The 25434-nt window shown below is 41.8% G+C and overlaps 1 long non-coding RNA gene across 1 annotated transcript; it reads right to left on the reverse strand.

Annotated features, from left to right (window-relative positions):
- Positions 1–524: 524 nt before the first annotated feature.
- On the reverse strand, positions 525–24083 carry LOC140738978 (uncharacterized). Its single transcript, XR_012101501.1, has 4 exons — positions 24021–24083; positions 17661–18838; positions 13858–14220; positions 525–1853 (listed from the first exon to the last, which is right to left on the reverse strand). It is a non-coding gene; the product is annotated as an uncharacterized lncRNA (long non-coding RNA).
- Positions 24084–25434: the final 1351 nt, after the last annotated feature.

The following is a 25434-nucleotide window of genomic DNA, read 5'->3' on the forward strand; positions in this document are numbered from 1 at the left end:
CTGAATAGTTTAGGGCCAAAATATATCTCTGATCTCCTGCTGCATTATGAACTTTTCCGAGCTCTCAGGTCATCTGGGGCAAGTCTGCTTACTGCCCCCAGGGTCAAAACTAAACATAGTGAGGCAGCTTTTAGTTACTATGCTCCACATATCTGGAATAACCTTCCAGAGGATCTTAAGTCTGCCCCAACTTTAAGCGCTTTTAAATCAAGGCTTAAAACTTCACAATAGCTTTTAATCAGAATCTCCTGCACTATAATTTATATTTATCATATCTTTTTTGTGTGATTCTATTCTCATATTTCCTGAAATTTGATGTTTGATTTTTATATCTTGTTCTATGTACTTTGAATTGCCTTGGGTTTGAAAAGTGCTGTACAAATAAACTTGCTTGTTTGCTTATATGATAGTATTTTGTTTGAAAGAATTCAATTCATAGGAAAACAGGACCCATTTAAGCGACAAGTCTTTCAACAAAGGTTTATGCACAGTTTCAAATATATTACATAAGGTTAAATCACAGTTCACAGCATGGTAGATGCAAGAAATAAACTCAAATCAACAAAATACAAAATATACATAAACCATAATAATTTGCTAAGTGTATGGGAAATGCCAACTAACATCTGATACCATTTCACAGACTTTACTTTGTACAGTCATTTTTATTTGTCTAACTTGAGCCTATAAATACCTAAGTGCTTGCATCTTTTACATGAATGATATTAAATACCTCTATCATCATCATCATCATTCAGTTCTGACATGGGCAATCATGGTCTCATGACTGATTGTTCTTGACAAATTTTTTTTTACAGAAGCAGTTTACCATTGCCTTCTTCTGAACAGTGTCTTTATGAGATGGGTGACTCCAACCATTATCAATATTCTTCAGAGATTGTCTGCCTGGCGCCAGTGGTCACATCAACATGACTTTTGATATGCATCAGCTGCTCATATAAACCATCCACCACCTGCTCCCATGGCCTTCATGTGACCCTGATCAGGGGGCTAAGCAGGTGCTGCACCTTGCCCAAAAGTGACCTGCATGCTAGCGGAGGGAAGGAGCACCTGTTATGTACCCCGCAATGGGTTAAAAAGAACCAGCACAAATGGACACACCTGGAGTCTGAGTCTTCCGTTATAAACTCTATTTTATTAGTAACTACGTGAATAAAGTAATATAAAACAGGATAAGGTAAACAGGTTAGCAAAATATATGCATATATATATAGGTGAGTAAATAAGGTTCCCAAGCTTCCCCAGCTCACGTGATTAGGTGATACAGTCTTACAGTGGGATGGTAAGTAATCAGTTCAGTTCTGGAATTTGATTTGAGTCGAGTTGGAGAGAGAGAGAGAGAGAGAGAGTTGGTTTGTTTTCCCAATGCCGATGCTGATGCCGATCCTCCACATCGTCCTCCTGCTCCCGAAACTTACAGTCACCGACTGTGACCACCAAAAAGAGGATGCCGTCTTCTGTGGTGGTTATCAACCAAGACCAGGGTTAAACACACCGATACCTTCCTACCAGTCACTCCTTTGTCCACACTGTGAGCAAAACCCCACCCTTGTCATGGGTACCCAAAGCTCACCAGTGTCCATCTTGCCTCTGGCATCGTGTGTCTCTTGTGTGTCTGATTAAAAAGATGACTGATCTTGCATATATCTCCACGTACTGAACACGAGCTGACCATCATATAGCTCTGCCTTTTAGTTTCCAAGGCAACTCACATACTTACTTTCTCTCTCTCCCTGCTGCTGTATTAGCACACAAGCTGTTTGCTCCCTCTCTCTTTTTTAAAGGAACAGTCCACTTTAGAATAATCTTTCAGATCTCGTCACACCTCGCTCCTTTTAAGAAAAATTTTGATGAAACAGCAAAATTTTTGTCTTAACTTGATTATACAGCTTAAAGCAATACATGTGTAATTATCAGGTAACATAGCAAAGTATTACAAACTTAAACTTAACATCTAGACAGACAGTCTGCTATAATATTGTCACTACCTTTCACATGTTTTATTTCCATGTCATACTCTTGCAAGATCAGACTCCAGTTAAGTAACCTTCTGTTCTTATCCTTCATTTTACTCAGAAACAGTAAGGATTATGGTCTGTGTAAACCACAAGTGGTTTCTGCGCAGGCCATATGTAGACATCAAAATGTTGCCATGCTAAAATGAGTGCTAGCAGCTCTTTTTCAACAGTGGCGTAATTTTCCTGATGCACATTAAATTTCTTTGAGAAATAAGCTACTGGGTGTTCAATTTCATCATCATCCTTTTGCAACAATACTGCCCCAGCAGCTTCATCACTAGCGTCTGCCTCGATTGAAAATGGTTTATTGAAATCAGGGGCTTTGAGCACAGGGTGATAACACAGAATGGTTTTCAGGCGGTCAAATGCCTCTTGGCAAAGGTCAGACCACACAAATCTTTCACTCTTCCCTAGGAGTTTCGTTAGGGGGAGAGCGATGTCTGCGAAGTTCTTACAAAACTTACGGTAATACCCAACCATTCCCAAAACCCTTCGTAATGCTTTCTTGCCCATCGGAGCGGGAAACTCAGCAATAGCCTGAACCTTGGCCTGCACAGGTGCCAGTTGGCCCTGGCCTACTACATAGCCAAGATACATGACAGTGGTGTGGCCATATTCACTTTTAGCAAGGTTTACAGTGAGATTTGCTTTGGACAGCCTTTCAAACTGTTTCTCTACTGCTGAGATATGCTCTTCCCAGGTGTCATTCCATACAACCAAGTCATCAATATAAGCCCCTGTGTTTTCTAACCCTAAAATCACTGAATTCATCATCCTTTGGAACGTCCCTGGAGCATTTTTCATCCCAAAGGGTAAAACATTGTACTCATACAGTCCAGATGGTGTCACAAATGTAGAGATTTCCTTAGCCCCGTCTGTCAAAGGAACACCCCAGTATCCTTTTAACAGGTCAATCTTTGTAAGGTATTTAGCTGTCTCCACTCTGTCAATACAGTCATCCACTCTTGGGATGGGATAAGCATCTGTCTCAGTTACTGCATTCACTTTCCTGTAGTCAGTACAGAATCTCATACTCCCATCCGAATTAGGGACAATCACGCACTGTGACGCCCAGTCTGAAGTGGATGGCCTAATTATTCCGGCTGTTAGCATGTATTCAATTTCTTGTTCAACCATTTTATTTTTGTCTTGGTTCATTCTGTAGGGGTGCTGCTTAATGGGATCAACTTTATCTACAATTACGTCATGCACCACAGCTGTGCATGGTCTTGGAATGTCAGGGAATAAATCTTTATACTTGTTAATTAAGCTCTTCAGTTGTTGTTCAGGTATCCCAGTACCAGACACCACAATCTCCTTTGTTGTCATAACAGTACTCACAGGTGCAGGTTTGGGGTCATGATAAGGCTTGATCATATTTACATGGACGAGCTGTGTAGCCTTTCTCCATCGGTCAGGAGTTCTAATAACATAATTCAAAGAATCAATTTTCTTAATTATTTCATATAGTCTACTATATCTCACTTGAAGAGGGTTGGTAAGGAGGGGGAGCAGCTTCATCTTTATCTGAGAGTGCTGTAAATTCTGTCTCGCAAGGTCACAAGCCTTGTTAAGCCTATCTCTGAATTCCAAAACTTACCTAAGCACACTCATACACACATTCTGATCTGACCATTGCTCTCTGAGTAGGGTCAAAGGTGACACAATGTGCTTAGCTCTCAACTCTTTAACTATCCCCTGGAACGTTCTCGAAGTAAAGGTACTATCCTGGTCAGATTGGATTTCTTTAGGTAGACCTACCAGTGTGAAACATTTTATAAGGACTTTTACCATAGTCTTGCAAAAGTTCACAACATCTTTTCTTAAATTAGGCCAGCAGAATTCCTTTATATTCCTGTTTACTGTCTTTCTCACTCCAAAGTGTCCACCTAAAGGCATACTATGAGCCATGTTTAAAATCACAGCCCTGTAAACTTTCAGGACCACAACTTGATGTTCAATGGCTCGATCCTCACTTGCAGGCACAGTAGGTGATCTCCACTTCCTCATTAACCCCCCCATCCTTAAGATAGTATCCTACTGACTCTCTCTGAATCTCCTCTTTTGTGAGAGCTGTCTCCTTTAACACAGCAATTTCAGAATCTCAACTTTGTTCTGCTATACATTCATTGCTGGACAAAGACAAACCTTTCTCCTCCTCCTTACTACCCAAATCCTGATGTAACATGGAAGGTAGAAAAGTCTCTGACAAATTTTCATAAGTTAAACCCCTGTCTTTGCTAACTGCATCAGCAGCCTTTTTAGACATGCTTTGGGTCACTGCACATGTGGTGTAGACATCAGTATCTCTGTATGTGTCATCAGCCACAAGCTCGCTTGTTAGCTGTACTGCTGAATAAATTTCACCTTGGATAGGTGCCAGCCTGTCACCTACGTTTACCAAACTCAATACAATCACTAAACTTATGAATACCATGTTTACATTATGAAAGTTTCCAAACAATCCATCTATTCTGTTCCTACGACTTTTAGCTCAACTTGTCTCCATAGTAACGTAGACAGGTGGCTTCTCAAAACCAAAACAATCCTTTTCCTCCACATTGTAATCGTGAAAAATAACTCCACCACCTTGAAGTTGTTTACTTCCAAAATTTAACAAGCTTGCACACACTTCTACAGACCATTGTCCTGCAAGCAGGGTCAAAGGTCGCGAAACCAGTCCAAACTTCCCAAGTTCTTTATTCAAAAATCCAGAAACAGCATCTTTCTCAATATTTTCAGTAAAATTTACCTCACCAGCTTTCAACTCATCACCAACTCTTAGAACATATAGAGTTAATTAGGCCTGATAGAGTTCTTTGAGGAGGTGACCAGGCATATAGATGAGGGTAGTACAGTGCATGTGATCTACATGGATTTTAGTAAGGCACTTGACAAGGTTCCACACAATAGGCTTATTCAGAAAGTCAGAAGGCATGGGATCCAGGGAAGTTTGGCCCGGTGGATTCAGAATTGGCTTGCCTGCAGAAGGCAGAGGGTTGTGGTGGAGGGAGTACATTCAGATTGGAGGGTTGTGACTAGTGGTGTCCCACAAGGATCTGTTCTGGGACCTCTACTTCTCGTGATTTTTATTAACGACCTGGATGTGGGGGTAGAAGGGTGGGTTGGCAAGTTTGCAGATGACACAAAGGTTGGTGGTGTTGTAGATAGTGTAGAGGATTGTCGAAGATTGCAGAGAGACATTGATAGGATGCAGATGTGGGCTGAGAAGTGGCAGATGGAGTTCAACCCAGAGAAGTGTGAGGTGGTACACTTTGGAAAGACAAACTCCAAGGCAGAGTACAAAGTGAATGGCAGGTTACTTGGCAGTGTGGAGGAGCAGAGGGATCTGGGGGTACATGTCCACAGATCCCTGAAAGTTGCCTCACAGGTAGATAGGGTAGTTAAGAAAGCTTAGGGGGTGTTTGTTAGCTTTCATAAGTCGAGGGATAGAGTTTAAGAGACGTGATGTAATGATGCAGCTCTATAAAATTCTAGTTAGGCCACACTTGGAGTACTGTGTACAGTTCCTCACTATAGGAAGGATGTGGAAGTATTGGAAAGGGTACAGAGGAGATTTGCCAGGATGCTGCCTGGTTTAGAGAGTATGGATTATGATTAGAGATTAAGGGAAGCTAGGGTTTTACTCTTTGGAGAGAAGGAGGATGAGAGGAGACAAGATAGAGGTGTACAAGATATTAAGAGGAATAGACAGAGTGGACAGCCAGCGCCTCTTCCCCAGGGTTCCACTGCTCAGTACAAGAGGACATGGCTTTAAGTTAAGGGGAGAGAAGTTCAAGGGGGATATTAGAGGAAGGTTTTTCACTCAGAGAGTGGTTGGTGCGTGGAATGCACTGCCTGAGTCAGTGGTGGAGGCAGACACACTAGTGAAGTTTAAGAGACTACTAGACAGGTATATGGAGGAATTTAAGGTGGGGGGTTATATGTGAGGCAGGGTTTGAGGGTCAGCACAACATTGTGGGCTGAAGGGCCTGTAATGTGCTGTACCATTCTATGTTCTATGTTAACACCGTCTAACACAAGTGACTGAAAATCCTCAATTTCCACTGGCACCAAGGTTAACCCTTTATTCACTGAACCAAGTCCATCTGACTTCAGAAAGACAGCATTCCTTTTCAACCGAGTCAGACACCTCAAACCTTAACTGAGTTTCAACACAAGGTTCAACACCTTGGAAATTCACAGGTGCTTCAACAACCTGAACGCAGGCAATCGGGACAGCTGCCTCTTCTAGGCTTTCAATACCAGTCCCAGTTTCAAATTCCAGGTTCCCCTGATCCTCTCAGCTACTCTCTGGGAAACTGTCATCTGGAGTAAACACAACCTTGTGGGTTAAAACATCCTCATCTGCTAACCTAGCAGACTCCCGCAAGGTAGCGGCATCCTTTTCATCTCAGTATGCCCTTACATCATCCAGAACGCTCTTCTTAAATTCTTCAATTACAATCAGCTCTTTCAAGCTGTCCAAACCATCAGTTACCTCTTTCGAGGTATACAAGCGATTGAAGTACACACGTTTTTCATGGGCAAACTCTACATAAGTTTGGCTCCTGGACTTCCTTAAGTCTCTGAACTTTTGTCTATACACCTCCAGAACCAACTCATGGACTTTAAGCACTGCATCTTTCACTGTATCATAATCTTTGACTGTTCAAGAGTCAGGGCAGAATACACCTGCTGAGCCTTCCCCTTCAACACACTTTGCAACATGGCAGCCCACTCATCCCTCGGCCATTTCTGCGTCTGGGCCACCTTTTTGAAGTGCAGGAAATACTGGTCAACTTCAGCTTAATCAAATGGTGGTACTAACACGATTTCTTGGCTGATATTAAATGGTACCATCAGCTCATAATCACTCCCTGATGCTTGATCCTGTCACTGCCATTTCTCTCTCTCGAACTGTCACTGTCTTTCTGCTTCTTCTCTCTGTTTTTCTGCTTCTTTGGGCTCTAATTTAAATTTCTCTAACTTCATTTGTTCCAGTCGCAACTGGATCTCCTCTGTACCTAGAAGGAACATTTTTAACTCCTCTTCACTAAAGTACTTCGTAGAAATATAGTGCTCGACAATTACCATTTGGAGTACCCCCTTCGTCATATCCTTCTTAGAGAGGCTGTTTCAATGCATCAACAGCTTCCCACAAAAAAGCCTTTTTAGCTCTCTTCAAAGCCACAGGGTCTGGCCCTGCCAGAAATTCTTCAACATCCATTTCTGCTGTTTTCCACTCACACAAATCGAAAGGGAATTTCACCAATCAAATCAACTAGTCAATCAAGCCCCCAACAAGTTTTAGAATGGCTCCCACCAATTTTTGTTCATCTCCGGGACAAGACTCCAATTTTTGTTACGTACCCCGTAATGGGTTAAAAAGACCCAGCAGAAATGGACACACCTGGAGTCTGAGTCTTCAGTTATAAACTCTATTTTATTAGTAACTATGCAAATAAAGTAATATAAAACAGGATAAGGTAACCAGTTTAGCAAAATATATGCATATATATAGGTGAGTAAATAAGGTTCCCAAGCTACCCCAGCTCACGTGATTAGGTGATACAGTCTTATGGTGGGATGGTAAGTAATCAGTTCAGTTCTGGAATTTGATTTGAGTAGAGTTGGAGAGAGAGAGAGAGAGAGAGAGAGTTGGTTTGTTTTCCCAATGCCAATGCTGATGCCGATCCTCCACGTTGTCCTCCTGCTCCCGAAACTTACAGTCACCAACTGTGACCACCAAAAAGAGGATGCCGTCTTCTGTGGTGGAGTTATCAACCCAGACCAGGGTTAAACACACCAATACCTCCCTACCAGTCATCCCTTTGTCCACACTGTGAGCAAAACCCCACCCTTATTGTGGGTACACAAAGCTCACCAGTGTCCTCCTTGCCTCTGGCGTCGTGTGTCTCTTGTGTGTCTGATTAAAAAGACGACTGACCTTGCATATATTTCCAAGTACTGAACACAAGCTGTCCATCATATAGCTCTGCCTTTTAGTTTCCAAGGCGATTCACAGACTCTCTCTCTCCCTGCTGCTGAATTAGCACACAAGCTGTTTGCTCCCTCTCTCTCTCTCTCTCTCTCTCTCTCTCTTTTAAAGGAACAGTCCACTTTAGAATAATCCTTCAGATCTCGTCACAGCACCTTACACCTCCTTTGGTAGAGTCATATTTCCATCCCACCACCTTTGAATGCCTCTATACATAACCTTATAATCAATTATTATATGGAATTAAGGATCAATAGATTGTGTGGGGATGTGTACAGTTTCTCCGATAGTTCCGAACAAGCTGGTATTTTGACTTTTCCTCCAAATGGAAAGATCACAAAAGGCAATCCTTTTTGGTAATAAACTGCAAGATTCCACAAATCCTTTCATTTCAAACTTTGAAGTTTTATCCTGATTCTTTTTTACAAGAAGAAATATTATTGGTAAAGTATTTCCTAGAAAGGCTCAAGTTAGGATGTTGTCAAGTATAGTGTAGGAGCCATGTATCTATTTTCTGTTTGTCTGTCTGTATTGTATTTTGTGTTGCGTGTTTTTATTATGGGTGATGTTAATTTGTCATGTGGGTTTGGACATGGTAGAAGTAAATGGGTGAAGTCACACTTGGTGCTGTTAGTTTAGTTAGAGTTTGGAAATGGATATTTTTTGTTGACTGGAAAATCTGCAGAAGCTGGAAATCCAAGCAGCACACACAAAATGCTGGAGGAACTCAGCAGGCCAGGCAACATCTATGGAAAAGAGTAAACAGTTGACATTTTGGGCCCAGACACTTCATCAGGACTGCTAATTTCACTATTTGCATTAGTTCTTATCATTAGTTTTGATATTCATCTTTGTTGCTCATCTTTGCTGGTTTTGTAATGAAGGATCGAACATATGTTTTTGACTTGGAACTCAGTTATTTGGAAGCATTTCAGTCTCTCAGTGGCCTGTGGTTTGTTTCAGTCTCTGTTATGGTTGGGTCCAAAGTCCGCATTCCGGTTCTTGATCTGGTACGCGTACTCCAGACTCCGGGTCCTTTGACCGCCCCTCGTTTTGCCTTGAACTCAAATAGTCACACCTGAGGATCATCTTAGCTTGGTTGGGCTCAAGGAGGTGCACCTGATGCCTATTGGTTGGCTGTGAATATAAGGGGCTCTGGGATAGAGTATAGTTTGGGGGGTTGGGTTGTCCTGTCCTGGCTTGGAGTACCACTGTTAATGATGAGTTCTGTGAGTGAGTTATGGACTGGGCTGCTCTGTAGCCCGCCCAAGTCTTTCATCTGCAGTGAGTCTTGAAGTCGCCCTGGACTGAGCTCACTTGCCTCATCGGGTAAGCCAGGCCAGACTGCCATTGCCTGGCAGGGGACTCTGCCCCTTTCTATCCCTCGCCTCTGACGGGTTGTGCCCTGCGACTTGCCCAGGGCCCTGTGTCCTGCTTGGGAGGTCTGGGTCCTGCCCAGGAGTTCTGTGGCCCACCCAGGGGGCTATCCTCCCAGCATTCCTAGTCTCAAGAACCCATCCTCTAGCCAAGCCTCTAGCCTCCTGCCCCTAGCCAAGCCTCGAGGCCACCTTGGACCCCAAGATCTCTCTGAGCGCCACGGTCATCTCTGAATGCCACTGTTGTCTCCATGAACGCCACGGTCTCCACACCTTGTCCTATCCTTTAGCTTGTCCCATCCTGCCCCCAGTGCTTCAGTGCCTACATCCTGCATTTGGGTCCAGTCTCATGTTCCCTTATGACAGTGGCCTGTGGTTTGTTTCAGTCTCTCAGTGGCCTGTGGTTTGTTTTTCAAGTAGCCACTGCATATAGGCTGAGTTAGAGAAGAGCTAGCCTGCTACAAAATAAGCAGAAGAAAAAAATGATATTAGGTCATAAAACTCATGATGGTTTTGAAAGGATGAAATTGGACTGGGTTGAGTTACTATGATCCACCGGTTTGAATGGATCATCATCAGCTGGTTGGAATTACATTTATTTCAGGCTAAGTGAATCTAGCTGAAAAAGAGAAAAAGGAACATTAAAATCCTCTGGCATCAAAAAGCGAACAAGTATAGAATTTAACTCTTGTTATTTTTTTCACATGAGTTAACACAATATTACAACTTTGCCCCCATATCTTCTGTTCTGACATTCTGACCTTTCCAAATTGGAAAGGTCAGCTTTGGGCTGAATTGAGCTAATGGGGCCCAGTCCGAGAGCAAGGAATGACCCAAAGTTTGGCCAGTTTTAGCACTGGGCCAGATTGAATAGGTCAAGGTGATGGGGCTGGAGATGAGGGACAGGTCAGATCAACTTACTGCTCATCTCTGTGCTGAACTGAGGCTGTGGCCTGCAACTAATGGGCTCCTGAATCTGCTGCAGTGATGAATGGCTTCATGGCTGTGGACTCACTTTCATGAACTTGTAAATCTAGTCAAGAAGAAAAGAAGAGCTTACGAAAGGTTCAGAAAACTAGGTAATGATAGAGATCTGTAAGAATATAAGACTAGTAGGAAGGAGCTTAAGAAAGAAATTAGGAGAGCCAGAAGGGGCTATGAGAAGGCCTTGGCAGGCAGGATTAAGGAAAGCCCCAAAGCATTCTACAACAAGTATGTGAAGAGCAAGAGGATAAGACATGAGAGAATAGGACCAATCAAGCGTGACAGTGGAAAAGTGTGTATGGAACTGGAGGAGATAGCAGAGGTGCTTAATGAGTACTTTGCTTCAGTATTCACTATGGAAAAGGATCTAGGCGATTGTAGGGATGACTTACAGTGGACTGAAAAGCTTGAACATGTAGATATTAAGAAAGACAATGTGCTGGAGCTTTTGGAAAGCATCAAGTTGGATAAGTCACCGGGACCGGACAAGATGTACCCCAGACTGCTGTGGGAGGTGAAGGAGGGGATTGCTGAGCTTCTGGCGATGATCTTTGCATCAGCACTGATGAGGGGAGAGGTTCTGGAGGATTGGAGGGTTGCGGATGTTTTCCATTATTCAAGAAAGGGAGTAGAGATAACCCAGGAAATTATAGACCAGTGAGTCTTACTTTGGTGATTGGTAAGCTGATGGAGAAGATCCTGAAAGGGAAGATTTATGAAGATTTGGAGAGGTATAATATGATTAGGAATAGTCAGCATGGCTTTGAGAAAGGCAGGTCGTGTCTTATGAGCCTGATTGAAAATTTTGAGAATGTGACTAAACACATTGATGAAGGTAGAGCAGTAGATGTAGTGTATATGGATTTCAGCAAGGCATTTGACAAGGTACCCCATGCAAGGCTTATTGAGAAAGTAAGGAGGCATGGGATCCAAGGGGACATTGCTTTGTGGATCCAGAACTGGCTTGCCCACAGAAGGCAAAGAGTGGTTGTAGAAGGGTCATGTTCTGCATGGAGGTTGGTTACCAGTGGTGTGCCTCAGGGATCTGTTCTGGGACCCCAGCTCTTCATGATTTTTATAAATGACCTGGATGAAGAAGTGGAAGGATGGGTTAGTAAATTTTTTTATGACACAAAGGTTGGGGCTGTTGTAGATAGTGTGGAGTGCTGTCAGAGGTTACAGCGGGATATTGATGGGATGCAAAACTGGGCTGAGAAGTGGTAGATTGAGTTCAACCCAGATAAATGTGAGGTGGTTCATTTTGGTAGGTCAAATATGATGGCAGAATATAGTATTAATGGTAAGACACTTGGCAGTGTGGAGGATCAGAAGGATCTTGGGGTCCGAGTCCATAGGACACTCAAAGCTACTGCGCAGGTTGACTCTGTGGTTAAGAATGCATACGGTGCATTGGCCTTCATCAATCATGGGATTGAGTTTAGGAGCCGAGAAGTAACGTTGCAGCTATATAGGACCCTGGTCAGACCCCATTTGGAGTACTGTGCTCAGTTCCTGTTGCCTCATTATAGGAAGGATGTGGAAACTATAGAAAGGGTGCAGAGGAGATTTACAAGGATGTTGCCTGGATTGGGGAGCATGCCTTATGAGAATAGGTTGAATGAACTTGCCTTTTTTCCTTGGAGCAACGGAGGATGAGAGGTGACCTGATAGAGGTGTATAAGATGATGCGAGGCATTGATCATGTGGATAGTCGGAGGCTTTTTCCCAGGGCTGGATTGGCTAGCACGAGAGGGCACAGTTTTAAGGTGCTTGGAAGTAGGTACAGAGGAGATGCCAGGGGTAAGTTTTTTATGCAGAGATTGGTGAGTGCGTGGAATGGGCTGCCGGCGATGGTGGTGGAGGCGGATATGATATGGCCTTTTAAGAGACTCCTGAACAGGTACATGGAGCTCAGAAAAATAGAGGGCTATGGGTAACCCTAGGTGATTTCTAAAGTAAGAACATGTTTGGCACAGCTTTGTGGGCCAAAGGGCCTGTATGGTGCTGTAGGTTTTGTATGTTTCTAAAAACTTCAGTTCTGAATGTTATTTGCTTACTTTTATTGTTTGCTTGACTTTTTACTGCACATTGGGTGTGTGAGGGTCTTTTTTCATGAGTTCTATTGTGTTTCTTTGTTTTGAGGCTGCCTGTAAAGAGACATATCTCAAGGTTGTATTTAGTATACATACTTTGATAATAAATGTACTTTGAACTTTGTTTCATCTGTACTTATTTCTTGGTATGGCTCTAGCATCATAAAGAAGAGATATGAAAAACAATACATAATGTCTGTGTTTGATCAAATTGTCATTTCTTGTTAGCCATTAAATTGCTTAAATGGAATAGAGAATGGTAGCTAAATGCTGTGGTAAACCTAATGTTGCCCTTTGGCATTTTGAATTCTGGGTGTATGTTGAGTGCAGAATGAAGGGCTGGAAATGTCTTCTCTCCACTAGTAAGAACAATAAATTAAATACATTTGAAATTGTTGCAATCTAATTTCTAGTAGAGATGAGCCAATAACAAAAGTCTGCTTATATGTTAGGTATGACAAGTTCTGAAGAAACTTTAATAAGTTTTGGCAGAATAAAACAAGGATAGAGATTGATGTTATATATACTCTTTGGTGCAATACTGAATTTCACAGACCAGAAGAAGTATGGTTCACTGCCTAGCCTGAGCTGAATTAATTGTCCTTGGCCAAAGTGGTGATTTGGTGTGATGTGACTGGTATCAGTTTTGGAGAATGGAAATCAAACAGCATTTCAAATAGTTACTATTCAGTGACTCTTGCAGGGAGTGCATCTGAGTGGATACTTAGAAGAAGAAATTTGAGTTCAGCTATGTTGCTCCATTAATGAAAGTTGGATGGGTTAAAGCAGTAGAAAATCATTGGCAATAGAAAATTTTACTCCAATATACGATATCGTCTTCAGGCGAGGGAAGAAATGCTAAAGAGTACAGCTAAAGAAAAGCAGAAGACATGTTATAAAATGTCATATATATCCTAACTCATTAATGTATATTCCTGTTACATTTTTATTTTTATATTTTTATTACATATAAAGAGATTGTTTGTCCTATTGGGTCTATGCTGGCTGTCAGGGCAATCTCATCCATCCTCCTCTCTCCATAATCTATTCATTCTCATATCAACTCCATCCTGATTCTCTTACCACTAACTTACATTTGGAGTTATTTACAATAGCCATTATATTACCGTGCCTTGCAAAGCTTGTTCATTTCAAGATTCAAAGTGCATTTATTATCAAAGTATGTATACAATATTCAACCCTGAGATTCACCTACCCACAGACAGGCATGAAAACAAAAAAGATACATGAAACCAACCCATTCAAAGAAAAATATCAAATATCAAGCTCCCTTCCCCTCACCCCCATGTGCAAAAAATTGTTTGAATTTGAATAATACCTGACTCACTGCAGTTAAATAATACCTGAGTCAAGGTGTGGTCTAAGATCTGTCGTCCTTTCCTCCTGTTCAGAACTATTCCCAATTCCCCAAGCAGTGATGTTGGAATGTGAGCAGAATCCATGTTCTGAGTTGTAACCTTCGGCAGATTGGCTTCTCCTGAGCAAACTTGATTTCTCCTTACCATAGTCTGAAGTGGGGCGCCACCTCTCATTAAACATTCTGATTGGTTCTCCAAGATGACTGACTGCCGAATGACACCGCCTGTAATTCCTAATGCTGGTTACTTGAAGGGCATCAGATGTCTTATATCTCGAAAATTGTGTTGTTGAGGTAATGGAGGAGGCTGTGTCACTACATACTGCAGTCAGAGTGCTGGGCTCAATCACTAAAAATTAAATCAGAAGAATAGAGAGGCACAGAATTTCAGAATTAAAATGGCAATAGACAGCTACATAAATTGAAGAGGGAATAATTATTGGAATCATCTAAGCATCATAGAGGGCTTTTGTATACATTGGACTGGTCAACACAAACCTTTTAAAACTGTTCCTTTTTCTTTAACTATTTAAATCTTAATCTAATTAAGCTATAAGCCTCTGGTTAAGGTGGTACAACCAAATGCTTGACAACTCACTGGTAGCTAAAAAAGCAGGAAATTTGACTAAAACATCTCCAAAATCACCTTTCCTGAGGTAAATTGTGTTAAGCGATCACTGCATACAGTGAGGAGGTGAGTGATTGCAAGGCGAGTTCAGGGATGAGCCAAGATGGTGTGTTGCAGAATTGATGCAGATGCAGTGAGCTATTTGGAGAAGAGAAGTTGATGCCTGTACTACTGGCCTGGGTGTGAGGTTGGATTGTTCTGGGTGCTGTGCTGATTTGGAGAGCTTGAGAGTGGCTTTGGGCTGGGTGGTAAAATCTGAGCCTGGAGCAAGGCACTGAATGGTGTGATCTAGGCCTGAGCCTTTCACAGTAGATGGGTCCTAGTGCAAGGTACAATCTGCTGTTTAGACCATTTAAATGCAAGTGCAAATCAGAAGCGGGAGCCAATTTTGCTTGCTGTCCGCAATTTTCACTCCTCTCTTCATGGTGTCGGAGCCTTTTGCTGCTCCATTGTTTGGTCAATTTAAACACCAGCACAGATAGACTGAAAACACAGGGTGTCAGGATCTGAGGCGAGAGCCAATTCCACTCGCTCTCCGCAATGGCCACTCCTCTCTTCATGGTACTGAGGTTATGAAGACTGCCCCGGCTGCTGTGCTCCATGTCTGCTAATATGATGAACTGATAAGCATGGCTTTGGGCCTACTCTGGGCTGCTCCGGGGTTTGGATCTAAGGTCTCAATTTGGTTTGGAATGCTGTTGTTAACTTCAATTGTTTGGCTGATTTGTGTGTATTTTTTCTCTTGCGCATTGGGTGTTGGTCTTTTTTTTATTGGGTTCTTTCAGGTGTCTTGCTATGTGGCTACCTATAAGCAAACAAATCTCAAGGTTGTATCATTTATACAATCTTTGATAATAAATGTACTCTGAATCTATAGCCACTTTATATACAGTATTGTGCAAAAATCTTAGGCACATTTAAAAAATTCTGTAAGACAAAGATGCTTTCAAAATAATGAAATGAAAAGTTTCTAAATATCAAAAATTTACTATAAAGAGTAGTAAACAGTAAAAAGTATTAAATCAATATTTGGCGTGACCACCCTTTGCCTTTTAAAACTGCATCTATTCTCATAGGTACACTGTCATGCAGTTTTATAAGAAAATTAGCTGGCAGGTTGGCGATATTGGAGAACATATTGGAGAACTTGCCACAGTTCTTCTGCAGGCTATGGCTGTCTCGTTTGCTTCTGTCTCTCCAGGTAATCCCAAACAGCCTCGATGATGTTGAGATCAGGGCTGTATGGAGGCTTTACCATGTGAAACCATATAAAAAATGCCTAAGACTTTAGCACAGTACTGTAGATTCCACTTTGACATCACCTATTTAGTTTGCTCTGCATTCAAAATCTGATCCATTATTATACCATACCCTTGTAAAGTACGGTAAGTGTTTAGTTATACCTGAGGAAATACAATAAAAGATTCGAGAGTGACAAATGTAATAAGCTTTGTGAATGAAGGAGAAAGGAATTAATTAAGAAATTACATTGATTATGCCTAGACCATGAGAAACCTTTAATGCAGACTGAAATATGTGAACATTTAACACAGGCACCATTATCAAATTAATTTAAATTTTGCTGTAATGATTGAATTTAGAAGATACAGTTTGAATAGATTTATACAACATACAAACAGCTGCTCATTAAGTATCCATTTACATTCATTCCATTTTATTTTTTCCCATATTCACATCAACTCTGTCTGGATTCTACACTCAGTAGTGACAATTTTCAGTGGCCAAATAACTTATCTACCCACACCTTTTGGAAATAGGAGCTACTGGGAATCCTACACATTTACAGCTAGAACATGCAAACTCCACACTAACACCACTGGAGTTCCGGATTGAATGTGGGTCATCAGAACTGCTGTACACAAGGAAAGAGATATGACACAGATTGAAATTGGAGGAATGTAATTTTATGAAAATAGAGATGATTATGAGAACACAGAAAAATCAAAGGATTCTGTGCTCACAAAGGTTGTTTCCTAGGCACACATTGCCACAGATAACAAATGCAACGGAAAAGTTGCCTGAAATTTTCTAAGCTTTCTGGCCGAAGGTTTGATTCAGTGCCAATTGTTGCAAGTTAATGCTACCAAGAACTAGGTCACTGTGCTGCAGGTTACTCTCAAACAACGTGCATCTGATGAAAAGATCATCATTATATATCATGTTGTATGACATGGGTGATCATGGTCTTTAGACATGATTGTCCTTGGAAAATTTTTCTACAGAAGTTGTTTGTCATTGCCTTCTTCTGGGCAGTGTCTTTTAAAGACGGGTGACCCCAGCCATGATCGATATTTTTCAAGATTGTCTGCCTGGTGTCAGTGGTTGAATAACCAGGACTTTTGATATGCACCAGTGGCTCAGATGACCATCCAACACCTCCTCCCATGGCTTCATTTGACCCTGATGGGGGTGAGGGTGGGGGAGGGGGTCTGAGCAGGTGCTACACCTTGCCTAAGGAGAACTGCAACCTGCAGGTTAGCAGAAGAAAGAGGCACCTTACACTTCTTTGGTAGAGATGTATCACCATTCCACCACCCAATGCAAAGAACCTGTGGGAAAAGCTGCAAAAAGCAAACAACTGGGGGAACTCAACAGGTCAGGCAGCATCAGTGGAGGGAAATAGATGGTTTACATTTCTGGTTAAGACCATTCATCTGTCCTTGGAGAGTCAATATTTCCAGTTGAAACCCTTTATCTATCCATGGAGAGTTGATATTTCTGGTTGAGACCTTTCATCTGTCCATGGACAGTCAACATTTCCAGCTGAGACCTTTCATCTGTCCATGGACAGTCAACGTTTCCAGCTGAGACCTTTCATCTGTCCATGGACAGTTGATATTCCCAGTTGAGACCTTTCATCTGTCCATGGACAGTCGACGTTTCCGGATGAGACACTTCATCTGTTCATTTCCCTCCGTAGATGCTTGAACACACTGAGTTCCTTCAGCAGCCTATCTGCAGTCTCTTGGGTCTGCCATAGAACACCACCATCTCATCATTTGTGATTGGAAAGTCTCTGACTTTTTAAAAAGTTATTTAGGCATGTCTTACTGTTTAATACTACAAACTTATTCATATGAGCAAAATTAGCTCTGATATTTTGGTTTTGCATTGTTTTGATGTGTAAAAATAAATCTTACCGTTGATTTGGATATCCGGGTGCTTGCGTCCAAGTTTGATTGTGGTGATGGATGAAGTGCAGCCCATTGAAAGAGTGACGATGGAGACCTGGGTTCCAGACTAATTTGAGATATCTCTCAGGCAACATCCCTTGGATTAAAACATTTCCTTGAACGATTGACAATCACTTTTAGAAATCCCGCTCTCCACTACTTCAGGCCTTTTTATAAAATAAATTCAGATGTTCCTTTCCAGCACTTAACACAATATCCAGGATATTCCTTTGCAATCTGCAGTTTGCTTTATGCAATATTCTGTACCCGACAATGTTCTCCCTTCCTTTGGTTGAAATTGGTTGCATTTATTCCGAATTGCACCTTTCTTATGGATAGCAAATGCTGATAAATCTGTTAATATTCACTTTGATAAATTCAATTTGTTTTTGTATTTTTCCCTCCCCCTTATAAATCATTGGATTCTTCAGAAAGGGCCTGTTCTTGGATGGATCCTAGTTGCACAGTGCTATTCCATGTTCTCCTTTCCTGGTCAGTGGTTCGCTGATATTCTCTGCTCACTTTATTTCACTTCTTTTACTGGGCGGTTTGCTACTACCTTTGGAACATGTCATTTTTATTTAATTTGGAATAATTAATTTCCCCATTCTACTTCCAATGATGATTCACACGCCCTTAACCTGCTTATCTTAGAATTATTCCAGTCTTTTCTCCCCCCGTATTGAATTCTGAGGTCCCGGTTGCTCGTTACAGGATAATTCAGTTATCCTCGTTATTCTTGGATTCGCTCTGCCATCTGATTTATTAAAAAAAAGTAATTTTCTTCTAGATAATCATAAGATCGAGGAAACAGTTTCTTCTTTAAATCCCTATGCTGAGGTAGTTCTCGTGATTTTTAAAATCCCGGATGAAGAACCCCCGTGGCTCTTCTGTACATTGAAAAATTTCGACAAAAAGACACGTTTTATTTAAAAATATCGTCCATATTTTGACCAACCACTAACGTTCAGAAGCTTATTCCATCGGATCCCACTCCCATTCTAGGCGGCTTTTGTGTATTTCTATTCAATTTCTGCATTCGCTTGGCTCCTCATCATGGTAGAACTGAAATGGTGGCCCTCAAAGCGGAGAAGCGCACTCCTCACCGGCTGCTGGAAACAGGAGAGCCTGTTGTACTGACTGCTCTGAAAACACAAGAGTAAAGATGACTTGACGGGGGCCGCTTTGTTTTTGTTCGAAGGCAATTTGAAACACATCGGTTATTGTTTTGTGATCTTTATTTCACAAAGATCATCTGTATGCTGGAAATCTTAAATGACAGACTACGCAGCAAGCACTTTGGAGAAAAAGGAACTATCTTTCTACAAGGATGATCTCCTTCGATGCTTGAAATACGGTATATGGAAAAGGTAATCCCAAACTCAGGGCATTCGGCCACTCAGTCCATATCAGCGTTTTTCTCCACCAAATGAGCCTCCCGCCTTTCCTCATCTAATTCAGTCAGAATCAGGTTTAATATCACTGGTATATGTCCTGAAATTTGTTATGCAACTGCAGTACGTAACAGCAATACATAACAGTAAAAAACTAAATTACATTAAGTATCATTCGTTTGTTATGTGACCTGTAGTTTGAGGTTCGACCATGATTGGGTCTTGACTTGGCAATTTTTTCTACAGAAGTGGTTTGCTATTGCCTTCTTCAAGGCAGTGTCTTTACAAGACGAGTGACCCCAACCATTACCAATACTCTTCAAGATTGTCTACCTGGCATCAGTGGTCACATAACCAGCACTTGTTATATGCACCAGCTGCTGGTGTGACCTGCTCCCATGGCTTCACATGACCCTGACCAGGGGGATGGGGGGTGAAGCAGGTGCTTCATCTTGCCCAAGGGAGACCTGTAACCTGCAGGCTAGTGGAGAGAAGGGGTGCCTTACGCCTCCTTTGGTAGAGACATACCTCCACTCCGCCACCAATACAGTAAGTATATATATGTTAATGTTAAATTAAATAAGTAGTGCAAAAAAAACATAATGAGTTCATATTCATGGGTTCAATGTCTAGCCAGAAATCTGCTAGCAGGGGAGAAGAAACCATTCCTGAATACTCCTGAGTGTGTGCCTTCAAGCTCTTGTACCTCCTCCTTGATGGTAGCAATGAGAAGAGGATATGGTTTGGGTGATGGGGGATTTTAATGATGGATACCACATTTTTGAGGGCTCGCTATTTGAAGATGTCCTAGATGCTGGTGAGGTTAGTGCCCATGATGGAGTTGACCTAGTTCACAATTTTCTGCAGCTTATTTCAATCCTGTGCAGTGCTGCCCCCTCTTCTCAAACAATGATGCAATCAATTAGAATGCTCTCCACAGTACATCTGTATCTGTGAGTGTCTTTGGTGACATACCAATTCTCCTCAAACTCCCAACAAGGTGTAGCTGCTGCTGTGCCTTCTTTCTAACTGCTTTGATATGATAGATCCTCAGAGATGTTGACACCCAGGAACTTGAAATCACTCACCCTTTCACTTATGATCCCTCGATGAGGGATGCTGTATGTTCCCCCATCTTACCCTTTTGAAGTCCACAATTAATTATTTAGTCTTACTGACATTGAGTGCATGGTTGTTGCTGCAACACCACTCAACCAGTTGATCTGTCTCACTCTGGTATGTGAATATATCACCTACATTCTTTACTATCTCTCTCCCACCCATACATTCTTGTCCTGCCTCCCAGATTCCTTTTGACACACCTCCAGCATCTTCAGTTTCTTCAAAATGTACTTTGCCACACTACTCTCCCATTGTCCTGACTTTACCCCAAACATTATAAATACTGATAAAAAATCCCTCTTCTATTTTAGAACCATGTTAATTTTTGCTTTGATAAATTACTACAGATGTAACTAGTACCTAAAGCATTTACATGCTCCTGAGTGTTAATTATCCCTGTGTTCTGTAAATCCCAGTTCAGTCAGAACATTCCTCACCTTCATAACTTACTGCTCATTATACTGCTGGTGTTCAGGGCAGCAATGAAGGTCTTTCATCTCTGTCTCTCCATACCATCACACACAGGTATAGGAGGATTCTTCATTGCTGTTTCCATAACAATTTTTTTTGACCAGTCAAGGTTGTTAGCCCTGAGCTGAACCCCAGACCTGGAGGACCAGTGGACCACTCTTAGTCTGGCTTCTACCCTTTGACCTGTTTGGAATGGGTGCCCCTTGCAAGAGCCAAAGCACAAGACCCTGACTCTACCCAACATAGCTCTCTGGGTCATTGAGGCACACAACTCTCCAAAAGCCACAACAAGGTTGTGGTCCTCCAAAAGGTCACCTTTATGAGATCAGAAGTTATTCTATTCAATACATATCAAACGTGTTTCAACTAGCCAGAATGCAAACCCATTGAAGTGCTTGCAAATACTAAGCTCTGTACATAAAGTTCATAACAGGTGGCTGTGGAGGCAAAGACATTGGGTATATTTAAGGCAGAGGTTGATAGATTCTTGATAAGTCAGAGCATGAAGGGATATGTGGAGAAGGCAGGAGATTGGGGCTGAGAGGGAAATGGATCAGCATGATGAAGACTCATTGGCCCAGATGGTTTAATTCTGCTCCCATAACTTATGGTCTTATGGTCAATGGAGGCTTCCAAAGGAGTTTCAATCTGACCACCAATCAGATGCAATGAAAAACAGAGCAGTATACTTGCTTTTGCAAGAAAAGATCCATGGACAGTGGAGCTGTCTGAATAATGATATCAATCTACAATTCATCAACAAAATTTAGGTAAGGTTATGGGCCAAATGCTGACAAGTGGAGCTGCTTGGATGAGGCACATTGGTCAGCAAGGACTAGTTGAGCTGAATGTCCAACATAAGCTGGTCCTTGCCTACCAAGGCGGCTCATCCAAGCAGCTCCACTGGTCAGCATTTGGTCCATAACCTTACCTAAGCCTTTCCAGTCCACGTACTTGTCCAAATGTCTTTTAAAAGTTGTCAAGTTCAAATTCAGTTTGTTGTCATTCAACCATACACTTGTATACAGCCAAATGAAACAATGTTTCTCTGGACCAAGGTGCACAGCACAGTATATATAACTCACTCACAACACATAAAGTAATATTAACACAAATAAATTAACAATTGTTGCCTGGATTGGGGAGGATGCCTTATGAGAATAGGTTGAGTGAACTTGGCCTTTTCTCCTTGGAGTGCCGGAAGATGAGAGGTGTTTAAGATGATGAGAGGCATTGATTGTGTGGGTAGTCAGAGGCTTTATCCTAGGGCTGAAATGTCTAACATGAGAGGGCACAGTTTTAAGGTGCTTGGAAGTAGACACAGAGGAGATGTCAAGGGTATGTTTTTCACGCAGAGAATGGTGAGTGCGTGGAATGGGCTGCCAGTGACTATGGTGGAGGAGAATACAATAGGATCTTTTAAGAGGCTCCTGAATAGGTACTTGGAGCTTAGAAAAATAGAAGGCTATGGGTAAGCCTAAGTAATTTCTAAAGTAAGTACATGTTCTGCACAGCATTGTGGGCCAAAGAGCCTGTATTGTGCTGTAGGTTTTCTATGTTCTATGTTCTATGTCCTAAAATTCATGAAAATATTCTCCAATAATCCAAAAATAAGATATTGGGCATATCAGAAATACGAAATACTATAATACAGACAATATTCAAAACATTCAGTATGTCTTGCAGAGTTACAATTAATGTTTCAGATCAAAGAACCCACCATGTGTTTAATTCTCACTTGCTGAATATTTCTATCACTGTCAATTTTCCCTGGATGTATTTTATGTTATCAGACTTGTTACGAACCCCGTAACTGGGTCACTTACCAGCAAAGATAGAGAGGTCCATTGAAGTCTGATGGTACTATTTTTAACATATTTATTGGTAAAAATACACAAAAATAATATCAATGCAAACATACAGATAATATACGTCGTCAATACTAAATCTAAAAGTGCGGGTATAATAATAATCAATAAGAAATAGCTCTATCATTGTCTAGGGGATAATGTATTGTCCGATGAAAATATAAAAGTCACTCAGTTCATTCAGACTGCAGCCTTTGGTTGGAGTCAAGAGAGAGATTTTTAGAAACTTGCCAGCTTTTCCTTTTAATGATTCCGAACCTTCGAGAGTTTTGTTGGGGTGGCCTCTTCTTTAGCTAAGCCGTTCTTCCGTGGCGAGGCCCCAATCCCAGGCAAAGGGAAAGGACGCACGCGAGCCCCCCACCAGCTGTCGCTATCAAACGCTGTCACGGGATTTCTAGCATCTCTCCTGGTGCGTCTAAAGGGGTTGTTCCCCAGACCCTCTTTTATCCTTACGGGGTCTCAGATGTCAATCAGATTGGGATGATGCAATCCCTCAACCAGCCCACTCTGGTCACCTCCTGAGGGCTTCAATGAATAGTACAGTACTCAATACACAATTCCATCTCCAAGAGACAATAGCCGTTATCAGTGGTTCTGTCTTGCTGAGGCCAGGACACATTCCAAACCTTGTGGATTCTCTCTCATTTCCTGGGTCCCAGACCCGAATTAATAGCGATCTTGCGATTCTCAAAAAGGAGGGGGCTACTTTGTACCCTTCGGCCCCTCAGAGTTGTGGCACATTTGTAACAGACTCATTAATCAAACTTTCCCAATATTTTACAGGCCTACCCTACAGTATACGTAATATGTTCCCTATTTTCCAAGCAATCTAGGGAACATAGAACAGTACAACATATCCTTCAGCCCACAGTGTCTATGCTAAACACAATACCTAAATAAACTAAATTTCTTCTGCCTGTCATTATCATCTGCATTATTTGCTGTGTCGTATGACGTGGGCAATCACGCTCTTTGACCACGATTGTTCTTGGCAAATTTTTCTGCAGAAGTGGTTTGCCATTGCATTCTCCTGGGCAGTATCTTTACAAGACCAGTGACCATAGCCATTATCAATACTCTTAAGAGATTGTCTGCCTGGCATCTGTGGTCACATAACCAGGACTTGTGATATGCACCAGCTGGCTCATACGAACATCCACCACCGGCTCCCATGGCTTCACGTGACCCTGATCAGGGAGCTAAGCAGGTGCTACATCTTGCCGAAGGGAGACCTGCAGGCTAGGAGGGGGAGTTATTGCTAAACAATTTCAATTCAATTCAAGTTTAATTGTTATTCAACCATACATGAATACCCATGAATATAGGCAAACAAGTCGGTGTTACTCAGGCCCCAAGGTGCTAAACACAGTATCAGCAGTCACACACAGCACAGAGCAGACATAGCACACACAAAATAGCATGCACATGCAAGATATCAGTAAAACACAGCCACACAAAAAAATAGTCCAAACCCTGAGTCCATGAATGCGGCAGACATCTGCAGTCAACCACAATACGGTTTGTCTTCTGCAAGGTGAACAGCAGGGGGCAGCACCAAACAAACTGCCACTGGTGGGACACATCGGCTCTGATGCCTTTGTCCTGGTGGCTGTAAACAGACGGCACCAACTTGAGGCCCTGAGTCAATGAATGCTGCAGAAATCTGTAGTTGACCACAATATAGCTTGTCTTTTTTGGGAATATCTATTTAGATTGTTGTGATTTCTACCTTACAATTCACAAGAGCACAAGGATGCTTTCAGCTTGTGAAATTAATATTGTTTTAGTTTCCATTATTAATTTCCCTTTAATAGTATAATCAGGCTTGTTACAAAAAAACTGGTTATTTAAACATATTTAAAACTCAGAAGGAAAGTAATTTACAGACTGCTATGTTTGTGCTTTCACACAGACACACCCAATAACCTTTTGGATAATGTGAACAAATCTTATGACCTTACCAATTACAACATTATTTGTTGATTGAGATCACGTAACTCTTTGCAGCAGCCTTTTTAGTTATGCTATTTGAATTGCTTCGAACTATTGCCTTTTGCTGAAATGCATCAATTCTTTGGCCTTTTTCTGCAAGGTACAAACTCTTGATAATCAGGTGGGAACACCACAGATCCTTGTTACTCCAAACTATCCCAAGAAGATATATTAACATTGACAATGTACCTGACATGTACCGTAACTGAATAATCATGCAAGGAGAAAATAAACATTCAGCACAGGAAGGTTATTGAGTATTTCAACACGTACAAACAAGCTGGATGAACTCAGCAGGTCGGGCAGCATCTGTTGAAAGGAGCAGTCAATGTTTCAGTCCTGATGAAGGGTCACGGCTCGAAACGTTGACTGTTCCTTTCAACGGATGCTACCCGACCTGCTGAGTTCATCCAGCTTGTTTGTACGTGTTGATTTGACCACAGCATCTGCAGTGTACTTTGTGTTTACTATTCAGTATTTCATCTAGATCCTAATTACAGGTCAATGAGCTCACAGATATTATTACTCTTTACTGCATTTTGAGGAAAGAATACTGGTTACTCTTACTAACTATTGTGAAAAGCAATTCTTCAAAATGTTAAAGACCAGCAGGTCTTCACATCATTCATTTGCTTGTGTTACGAATGTGCCACAACTCTGAGGGGCCGAAGGGTACAAAGTCACCCCCTCCTTTTTGAGAATCGCAAGATCGCTATTAATTCGGGTCTGGGACCCAGGCAATGAGAATCCACAAGGTTTGGAATGTGTCCTGGCCTCAGCGAAACAAAAACCCCTGATAACGGCTATTGTCTCTTGGAGACGGAATTGTGTATTGAGTACTGTACTATTCATTGAAGCCCCTCAGGGGACGACCAGAGTGGGCTGGTTGAGGGA

Source organism: Hemitrygon akajei, chromosome 14 (assembly GCF_048418815.1).
Source record: "Hemitrygon akajei chromosome 14, sHemAka1.3, whole genome shotgun sequence".
NCBI classification, from domain to species: domain Eukaryota; kingdom Metazoa; phylum Chordata; class Chondrichthyes; order Myliobatiformes; family Dasyatidae; genus Hemitrygon; species Hemitrygon akajei.